Below are 10,931 nucleotides of genomic sequence, written 5' to 3' on the forward strand. Positions count from 1 at the left end.
ATGAAACATGATGGTCTTAATGCCTGATTTGCGGGAAAGGGGCATTCTGGTCCATGGCTTTTGAGGAAACTCTTAAGAATACAATTCCATTGAAGGCTGTGAACAGAAATCATGGAAAACAGAGTACAAAGACCTGGAAAAGCTGGGCAAAAACATTGCCAACAGGACTACCTCTTCTAGCTGAAAGATGACTTTCATATAAAGAATTGCTAGGTGGCCCAATGAAGCACTATGCTTCCTTACCAGTATTTACCTCAGAGTACATCACCCAATTCATATTATGTTTTTTGATGTATAAATGTTTGCTCCAACCTTCTGCACACTTGAAGCCCTGATCTACACGAGTATCACTGTTCAGGGGACAAGCTGACAAGCTTTCCTGATGCTGATCTATGTAGCCTTGAACAGGGAGTGAATATCCCTAGGTACAGGAATAGGGCTGAGTGCATCTTTCAAAAAGTGGGGCCCTGAATGATGGGCTTGGGTCAAGATCAGGGCCCTGGGCTGGTTGCAAGTGGTGTGCCAAGTTCTGCAGGAGTAAGGGCTCTTTCCGGAGGGGTTGGGGCCACAGACAGAGCAGGACATGAGTCAGGTCCCACCACCTCGTGAACACGTAGGTGGCAGCATGGGCAAGTCCATGCAGACAATTATTCCCCACAGGAGAAAAGGGAACTTGGAAGCAGCCCATATTTCACACCACTAAAATTCCTTGTCCTGTGGGTTGCTCTGGCAAGGTGTGGCTGCTCTGGCTGGGTTTGGTATCACACAGTAGCTCTGCAGAGCTGGGTCCATGCCTGGAATTGTTGCCACCATGGGCAGACAGGTGTGGAGGAGGTGAGGGAGCACCGGCACCAGGGACCAGCTCTCGGTGTATCAGTTACGTCTTAATTGCAGCTGTCTGGTTGCAAGGAAGAATAGGAAGGGGAGTAGAGAGACAGCCTTGGCTTTTGTTTCATGCACTGAACTTTTGGGCTCCTCTTTCCTTTCTTCCACCCACCCTCTTTTTGCTCAGATACAGCCACCCACATGCTCGCACCAACACACTCATGCTTTCTTGTTTTGTCCTGTCATGGCTCTTCTGCAAGAGCTTGGAGAGTCTCCTGATAAAAAGGAGAGGGGGAGACAGGGTTGTGTGGAGGTAAAACACTCTGCAGTGCATTCTTTCACCTTCCTCCTCCTCTGCTCTGTCTCCTGAGCATCCCTCCCTTTTCCTCAGCAGGTACCTATGGAAAGTGACACTGTCAACAAACCCCCAGCAGGATCAGCCTTTGGTCTTGCTCAGGCAGCTGGTTCCCATTAAATGTTCTCAATCATGGAGAATTCTTTCTCTCTCATCTGAAATATTTTATTATTGCTTTTCCTTTCTTTCAATTTCCTAAGGAGAAGGGAGGGAATTTGCATGTGTGCGTGCAGTGAACTAAAGAAAGGGAATTTAGAACTCAATCTTATCACACCATGTGGAAGGGTATGCATTAACCAGCTGCTGTAACATTTACTCTATCTTACACACCCACTGAAATATTGCTCAGATTTTCGTTCCCCCTCTGTCTCAGGGTGGGGTCCCCAAGGATGAGAAAGGTGCTGTTTCCTGAGCACAAGCCCCTCCATATGCTTGGCTGCAACTAAGGGAGGTCAGGATTTAAACTGGGCTGGGTTACCTTCAGTGAGAGGCTGAGAGCTGTGACATTCCCATTTTGCCTAGGTGCCACTGATTTTGGAGGACAGTTTGCTCAGCACCCTCTCAACAGTTTGTCAGCACCCTCTCTCCTGAGCTGCCATGTGTAAGGCGGCTGGGTTTAACACATGTGAGCCCACTGACAGCTTGTAGATACAGTCTTGGGGAAACACAACACGGCTGAGAGGTAAAGCATCCCAGGTGCAAGAGAAGACATATCTCTCAGTCTTTGCCCAGGGCATCCCAGTCTCACCCTCTCTGCCTCGCACAGTGATTCTTTTGGCCAGCAAGTTTTCTCATTCACACTGAGCACAGATAAGTGATTTCAAGCCTGAGGCAGCTACTTGCTAGGTGATTCCTCCTTGCCAGCTCCCAGAACTGTCACTTCTGGCTGTGGAGCTCCTGCATTCCGGCACCTCCCACAGGTCAGGAGCCACCTGGCTCCACACCTCAGATCCTGTGTGGGGTGGACCATGTGAGATCGCCAAAGTTTGCCACAGGCTTGAAGCACTGTGGAAACCTCCAGTTTCCATTGGGAGATACTGAAAAGAGCAGCAGGCTCTAACAAGGAGGACCATGGATTTGGGTGGTTAGTAGACAAAGAAGGGCTCCTTAAAAAGAGAAAAATTTATATGACTGCATAAACTCACAGTTTCTCTGAGACTGACTCATGGCCTAAACAGCATAGCTGATCCTGGGGCTTGTTGCCGAGCTGCCTCAGCTCCAAATGACAGAATGGGTTATGTAAATTTTCCCTGATTATTGTTCAACCTCTGTTGCCTTTGAAAAGACAAAGAACACATGAAGCCCCCTGCTCTCTAATGAGAAAATGCCTGCACTTGGTTTTCTCCTCTGGAATTTCAACTCTTTCCCTCTGCTGTTTGTTTCTGCCCTGCTGCCTGGCTGTGGCCTGGTGTGATGCCTGCAATCTTCCTCCTGGGACAAGAGACACGTTTCTCCTCACAGCTTATTAGTAGCAACCATCATATCATCTTCAGCTATCTGAGAAAATATCCTCATCTCCTTGCTGGCAACTGGCTGGCCAACAATCTCCCCGCAGGGCTGGGCGGCAAAGGATCCTGCAGCTCTCCTGCCTTAACATGGACACATGAGACACAAATAATCCCAAGTGCTTCGCAGTAGGGATGCAGCGCTGGAAGGGATCTCCTATTTTACCATGTCTTGGCCCTTGCTATTGTCAGCAATCACATCGTGCAATCTTCCGCACAAATGTGAAGATCCAAACAATCCTAATAAGTTTTAAGATTCTCCCACTACCCCCAATTAGTAGACTCTTCCAGAACTTGACAGCTCTGAGGCTTAAACCATTCTTCTTATTTCCAGTCTCAATTTATTCCTGGCTGGAGCATGCCCACTTGTTCTTGCGCCAACATTGTTCCAAGGCTTAAATAGCTCTGCTCCCTCCCTGGTGCTTATCCCTCTGATGTGTTTACCAAGAACAATCATATCCATTCTCAGCCTGCATTTCACTGGGCAAAATAAATCAACAGTCTCCTGCCTCCAGATAGGCACTCTCTTCCCCTGACCATGCTGCTAGCCTTTGTCGCATCCCCTCTCAATGTTTCTCTTTCCAGTGCAAATGGCAAGAAACGGAAACCATTCTCCATCACCTGTGCCCTGAATAAGGTCCTGAGCAGCACTCCAGGTTTTCCTGGTGCCCCAGTGGCAAAACAAAGTCTGAATGTGGGGATTTTCGTAAGCACAAACTGCTTTTCCCAGTGGATTTTGGTCTTGACCCTTGAATGCTGAGTAATAGTGCCTCATGGCAGTATTTTGACACCACTTAGGAGCCAGCAGCCCCACTCTGCTCTGAAGCTGTCATGCATGCTCTTGCTAAAGCATGCAAGACTTGCTCACAGAACTATAGGGATAAAGTTACTCTGGAGGTTTTGACTCATTTGGTGGCACTAGCTGTTGAAGTTGGGTGTCTGATTTCCCAGCGTAGCAAGGCACCCTGGATGGGTTTAGCAGACGGTTTTGTTAACTGGTGGTTTTTTTAGGGTGCAAGAGGTCCATGTATGTTTTGTCAGTGATGCTTTCCTGGATATTCAGAATTCCTGTGAACGTGATATTGAGCAGCCCAAATAAATTACCTGAGAGTGAGTGTGCTTTTTTCTGTGTAATTTAGCATGTATCTGACCACTTCATTTCTTACCTATAAAAAGTGCACAAAGTGCAGATGACAGATTTTTAGGCTAGGATATGCTGCAGCAGAAAGAAACAAGTAGGTCTGCTTTTCAGTTAAGCCAAACCTGGACTTCAGGAAAAAAGGAAAAACAATCAGTTTTGGCTCCTCAAAGTATGGGAACTCAGCCGTGCTCCTAATTTTCCCTTATTGACAGCTGTCCTTCAGTTTCATTCAGTTCTGTTCTGGAGATCTGAAACACCACTCCTTGTATCTTGGTGAAAATCCTGTTTTGACTTTGCTGGGTTCCAAGATCTCAGCAGACACATTTTGTATAGAAGCAGCACAGTGGAGTGATTTCTCTCTTGATGGACTGACTCCCTGCTTGAGAAAATGTGACTCTGACAGAGCATCTGTGGCCCAAACTGATTTGGGCGCTTCTCAGCACCAGACAAGTGCTGGTGTTGTACCACAGCATGCTTTGTGTCCTTACAGAGAGGCTGAGGTGTAACAGGGAAAAAATACTGAAAAACTTAAATGGCTTCTTCCCCCCATTAAAGTCTTTTGTTTCTGAAACCAAAGCACAGTAAATCAAGGGGTTCTGCCTTAAATGAACTTCAAGTGCTTTTTATTAAAAAAAAAAAAAAAAAAAAAAAAAAAGCCCCAAACCAACCAAATCCCCAAGTCCCCAAAAGGAAGAGGAGGAGGAAAAAGATGGGACCTCAGAGAGGATTCATAAATCACATTGCAGTGGACCTGGTTCCTGCATTCAGCCCACCAGGCAAAGCGCAGCACCATAATGGGACTGCTGGGCCACGTGTGCAAGCAGACAGAATGCAGCTGACTTGGAGGAGATGTGGATGTGCTCTTTCTGGCACATACAACACGTGCTCGGTCCCTGCCCTGGCCTCACTCGGTCCCTCCTGCCAAAAAATAAACAAGCCAGATCAAACCTGTCATGGTCTGGAAGTCTTCAGCTCTCCCTTTATTTTAACATGGTGTGCATGGTCTGGTTTCCCAGCATTTAATGCTTTGGCATAGTGCTGAAAACCTGTTAATTCTCCACTTCTTGGACTGTGGCTTCCCACCTGGTTGTCCAGCGTGTGCCTGGAACCCAGGCAGCAAGAAATTGGAAGGAGGGGAAGAAAAGAGCCAGGCATTTCTCCAAAGCCAGAGCCTTCCAAGATTTTTCTTGAGGGGCTTCTTGCAGAGTTTCCCAGGAAGTCCCAGGAGGGCAGCCCCTGAAGTCCAGAACACAACTGCATGACCCCCATGCCCTGAAGCAAGCAGCCAAGGGCTGAGGCAGCATTTGGGCACACAGAACCAGTGGGGAGCACTGCAGGCTGTGGGGCTGGACATGCCCATTCCCACATAGATCCAGAGGTAAATCAGGCTGTGTGCCCATCTCCTGGGGCACAGGCTGCTGGGTGCTGCCACCACTTTGCCTGCACACCAACTGCAGGTGCAAAAGCATGGTCTGCCCCCAAATCCTCAATCCCAAAGCGTCCTCATTCACATCTAAGCATTTTGAGGCTTCTTCCTCAGTTCTCCAAGCAACGAAAAGGTCACAGATGTTAGAAGGTAACAGTTCACATGTCATCCAGTGGCCATGACCTCTGTCTGGGAACAAGGGAAATAGGTGGCAGATTAAATTAAAGGCCAGGTTTTTCTGTGGTTTCCCTCAAAAAAATAACTTCTCCTATTGCACTCTCAAAGCCTGAAATGCTTCTGTTGTCAGAAACGGCCTCAGGATGTTCACAAGGGTTTTCCTCAGTGTCCTTTTGGTAGATACCCACAACAAGAAGATTGGAGAGAATTCTTGCTAAATTTAAGTCCTAACTGTTCTCCAACAAGTTGCAGAGCAAGTATACTTTTGTTTCCTGTGCACCTGGATACTGACCTGACAGTATCCTAAGGCCCTGATGAGTTCAGAGACAGGCACCCCCCTTGCCTTTGGCCCCCAGAGGCACAGAAAGAGGCAAGTGTGATGCAATTTGGGCATGCCACCATGGGATATGTTATATTTCTTTTTTCTTCCTCTTTTCTTTATTTGTCCTCATTTCAGGAGGAAGGAATCACTCTCATTGGGACTGTTTTGGACTTTGTGTAGGGAAAGGAAAAGACAAATAGGGAATTCCAATGGGTTTTGCGGCAGCCAACACCTGGGTGGTGCATTGTGCTTAAAATGGTCTCCAAAAATAACTAGGAGCACAAAAGGGGAAAAATTAATAAGGATAATTGACTGGTTTCCATCTCCAAGTGCTTCGGAGACATGAGCTAATCAGTCTGCAGGCGCATCCAAGCACACACAATGTCTGTAATTAGTTTGCTCTCCTACTTCCTTACCCCTTCCCCCATAAGATTGCCTACCAAGATTCCTATCAGACAGAACAGGTCTTTTTCTGCCCTTTCTGCAGAGGCCTGACAGTCTTGCCTCCTCAAAATACAGTCTCTCTGTCTGTCTGTCTACTTCCCTCCCCTGCTGGCCATGATCAAATTTCACTAAATGAATCACAGTCTGGTGGAAACTCCCTCTCATCTTTGCCAAGAATTGCAAAGTTGATGAAAATGGGACTCGGAGCCAAAGGCATTTTAGCACAGTGTCTTACCAGTTCCAACCAACTGGGTTCCCATTGCAGTTGGTTGCTTCTGGTTGTCCTGTTTCCGCTTTCAGCTTGGCACCTTTCCATCTGGAGCATCTTTCCCAGGATTATCATCCAGATTACTTGATGCTGCAACACACCTCCAGGGTCCTGGCAGCTGCAGGCTTCCATCCACCCCAGTGTCGCCCAGTTTTGGGTTTGTTTTTTTCAATGAAGAGGACCTGCTGATACCAAGTGCCCATCTATCCAGATCACCAGTGTGGGTTTAAAGATCTTCTCTGTTCCCAGCTATCTGGTGCAGTTCTGCCCTTGTAGCTTCCTTCCCTCTCTGACAATTTCATGGCTCTCCTGGTTCATCATGCCAGACCTTCATGGTCTGGCAGAGCAGGTACCCCTTGACTGACAACCCCAAGTCCTCTCCCAGGTGGAACCTGGATTCTTTGTGGAACCCAAGGCAATGTTACTTCACTTTTCTCCACCATTAAAATGAGCGTAATAAACTCCATTTGGGGAAGACACTGGATTTAATGCTGAAGAGGTATCTCAAAATAGAGAGGAACCACTCCCAGTTCTCCTGGGGCTCTCCAGCACACAGAAAGGAGGTTTCTTCATGCCACCCTTAAGCTAACTCCCAAGGACTCAGCAACAGCCTCGTTCTCAGGCCCAGGCTGAGACGCTGAAGCAAAGTCTCTTTGTGTTGATGTCATCCACATGTCCAGAAACAGACCTGTCCTCAGGCAGTTAAGCCTGGTGAGACACTGAGGAATAGTGCCTAGACATTTATGTGTTGATAGGAAGTTTTCCATCCCTGAGGCTCTGCAGTGAGGTCCCAGGGCTCCCATGCAGGACAGCATGCACAGTTCCCTTTGGGGCTCTCAGAGAGGCTGTAGCCCTGTCTGACTGCTAGCACAGCCTCCCCAGGCCACAGTGTGGCTGCTGCAGGCTGTATGGGAGCAAGAACACCATGTTATACACTATCTCCTTATTCTCCAGCCTGCACTTCTGCTTCTTGCCTTTCCACTTCTGCCCCTTGCTTTTTCCATTTGTGGTACCTACTATTCTATTTCCTCTCCAGGCCTCTTTCTTTCCTTATCCTGCCTGCTATCACCTCCCCAACCCCCTTCCCTCTTGTTTTCTCTCCTCTCTGCCTCTGATCCACATCCAATCACCCCAGCTGGCTCCTCTTCTCCTGGAACCCACCAGGAATGTGAGACAGATGCTCTGGATCAACAGGGAGCCACGGCTCAGCATCAGCCCCCAGCTGGCTCCCAGCTCTCATGTCCCAGCTTCCCATCAGGAGAGCTCAGGCCCTCACCAGTCGGGGAAGTGATAAAGCCCAGGTGTGCCTTGCTGCCCCAGTGCAAGGCTAAGCCTTCCCTCAGGAGCAGTACCCCAGCATAGGCTGGGCTCTCTCACAGGAGAAGGCAACATGCCTCGGCCCTGACATCCCACACAGGACCACCTAGCCTCGGGGGACAACCGCAAGTCCTTATCAGTATTCGGCCCCTTGCTGTGAGGAGGAGGGATCGTTTTCCTTTCTGGGTCTCCCTGCTCTCCCTCTAACCCTCTGCTCTCTCCTTCCCTCTCATCCATTTCCTTTGACACTGGTCCCAGGCCCACTGCCAAGTCTCAGATCCATTAGCGAGGTGCCTTGCTGACTGAAGCACAAATCAGGACGGATCCGGGTGCAATTAGCAGCTTCTAGCACCTCATCTGGAAGGCATTAGCTTGGCGTTTGGGGGAGGGGGTTATGGGTTGGGAGGAGAAGAGGGAATGAATATAGATGCCAAACAGAATAAATAAGCTATTTCTACCTCTCCTAGGAACAACCATCGAGCATCTGACAGCAATGCGCAGACTCACGTGCAATAACCATCTGAGGGGGACACACTAAGATGGTGTGACCCATAGACCTTCCCTCCTGAAGGATGTGGTTATCCTACCCAAGAAGGGACCAAGATGGCATAAAGGTGTGCACTTAGCCACACCTTATGGGTGATATCCCTCCTGTTTTGTTCTCACAAAGGCTTGTGGTTATGGTGTCTGTAAGTGAACTTGGTCTACTTTGCCTTCCATCTGGCTCCCAGCGCACTAAAATCCCTGATAACATGATGACGTGGTGTCTTGTCTTATGTGTGAAGTGCCAAGACAGACTACCAGGTATTAGTTATCACGGCCTATTTGTCTGGTAGACATAGTCCCCAGATAAAATAGTTCTCATCAAGACCAGGATTCTGTGCAAAATATATTTGCCTTAGTTTTTTTTCACTCAGCATTGTAGATACCTTTTAGAAAGACCTTGGCATTGCTCTCAGCAGAGACCCAAGCCATCCCCTGCTGTCTTGCCAGCTTGCTCCAGGCTACAGCTGGGGTGCATGGATGCACAGGAGGCTGTGACTCTTGGGCAATCTCAGTCCTAAACAACAGGACAGAGCAAACACACTCAAAGGGCAGCCTTTGTGCTCCCAGAAGGCTCCTGGCTCTTTCACAGGCACAACGATGCTGTCACAGAACATGTCCCTGAGGGATTCCGGTATTACTGTCCATTGGAAAAGGTGACTGTTAGAGTGAGAGTACCAAAGCCAGCCTGTTCATTACCTTTGCTTTTCCTTTCTGATGGATCTCAGCTTTGGGGAGAAGGCAGGGTGGGAGTGGGGGGCCTGGGGGCTGTCCTGGGTCCCTCTGTGGTGACCGAGCAGTCTGCTGGGACACAGGACCCAGAGGGAGACAGGGGGCATCTGGCAGCAGGTGGCTGGCATGGCTCTGAAACAGTGCATGTTGAACTGGAGCATTCCAGGGAAAAACCAAACACCAATCCCAGTCACCTCTTGCAGGAGAGCCCATCAGTCAGCAAAGCAAGGGGGCTGGCTTTTATTTATGCATCTGTGTATGATCCCCATGCCCACATGCCAGGTCCCCTTGCCACAGCACACACAGGCCATTCCACTTCCTGGGGACACATGCTGATGGCCAGGGGCTGGGGAAGCCAAGGCTTCCTCTGAGCCAGTGATCTCATGTTATTTCTGTGCAGGCAGCAGCTGGAAGTAGCTGGAAACATCTCTAACAGTAATTTTTCCTACACCGGCTGTTGCCAGACGATGGTCTGTGAGGCTCTGCTGGTTAATGAGCTCATGGAAAGTGAGCCGCACCTGGGCTCCAGGGCCAGTCATATTCTGAAGATTTCCAGCCCTGAAACTGTGGTGACATAGGTGTGGGAGTGCCTTGTTGAGGGCTGATGAAATTTGTTGGTTCAAAGAGTTGGGCACATGTGTTCTCTGTTGGTTACCCCGGTAGGTACAAGGTAAAGGTGGCGATGGTTTATCCTGTCAAGAGAACGGAGACTGGCAATGGATGATGCTGGGTTAGGTTAGAAGGACAGTGGCTGGAAGGACCCTGTGAGTGTTCTCTCTGGTTTTTGTACAAAGAGGCAAAATTGCAAGACACAAGAGAAAGCCTGAGCCTCCTCCCGCCCCATCTATGCCTCCTGCTTGCAAGCTGTGGCCAGAGTCAGGGATGGCAGAACCTGTGGCATTCACCCTTTCAGCATCCTTGCTCACTGACCCAATGTGACAATGAGGCAGCCCAGTGGTACTCAGCGTTTCCCAAAGAGCAGAGGCACAATGCCTGGAGGATAGTGTACAACAGCATGTGGGAGCCTCCTCTAGGTGACAAACACCAACTAGATGGGAGAGGGGCAGAAAGGGGGGAGTGGATGTGCAGTAAAGACTGTGAGTGCCTGGGTGTCGGGAAGTGCACCCGTGCTGTGCCCTGGGGGTGCCACATGGGTGAATGTCTGCCCTCCCTCTGGCTGTGAGTGGCTGTGCCTCCTTGGAGACAGAGGAGGACACCCGTGCACGCTCTGCCGGTGGCTGCCTGCACGTACTCTCTTGTTTTCCTGGCTGAGGCAGAGGGAGAAGGCCTGGTTTCGGTTAAGCCTCGGTCACACAAAGATGCCTTTCCTATTACTCTTTTGTTTTTCCTTCTAAGCAATGTTCCTATTTAACTCTTCCAACTCTCCCCTGTTAGTGTAGCCTGCCCTGCCTGAGGGCCGGCCTAGGTCAGAAATAATTCAGGAACAAAGAGGAGTTGTTGGACCGTGGGGCTGGAAAACCCTCAGTCCTGCCGAGAAGCTTTGGGAACCTCAGCATGTAAGAAGGATAACACTGTTGAGAAGATCTAGGAGGCCAGGATGAAGATACTCCAGTGGTGTAGAGCATGGTAGAAATACCTAAGGAGTCAGTCATGGCATTATCATGACTGAATTTGGCACCAAACTTCAAATCCGCAGAGGGGGAGTGGGGGAGGCGGAAAAGAAAACATGCAAAGGCCTTTTCAAAACTCAAGACCACAAGAAAAAACTTCCTATAAACAAATCAAATGGAAATATTTTTTTAGTTCTATAAACATTTCCCCTTGAAGCGTTCAACCCAAATATTGCATCACTGTGCTAAGACATAAACAAATCTTGCAGTGAAAGAGATGCACACCAACAATAGACTGGCCTGTT

Source organism: Chamaea fasciata, unplaced genomic scaffold, assembly GCF_029207755.1.
Source record: "Chamaea fasciata isolate MVZ Bird 193981 ecotype frontalis unplaced genomic scaffold, bChaFas1.0.hap1 SCAF_2, whole genome shotgun sequence".
NCBI classification, from domain to species: Eukaryota; Metazoa; Chordata; class Aves; order Passeriformes; family Sylviidae; genus Chamaea; species Chamaea fasciata.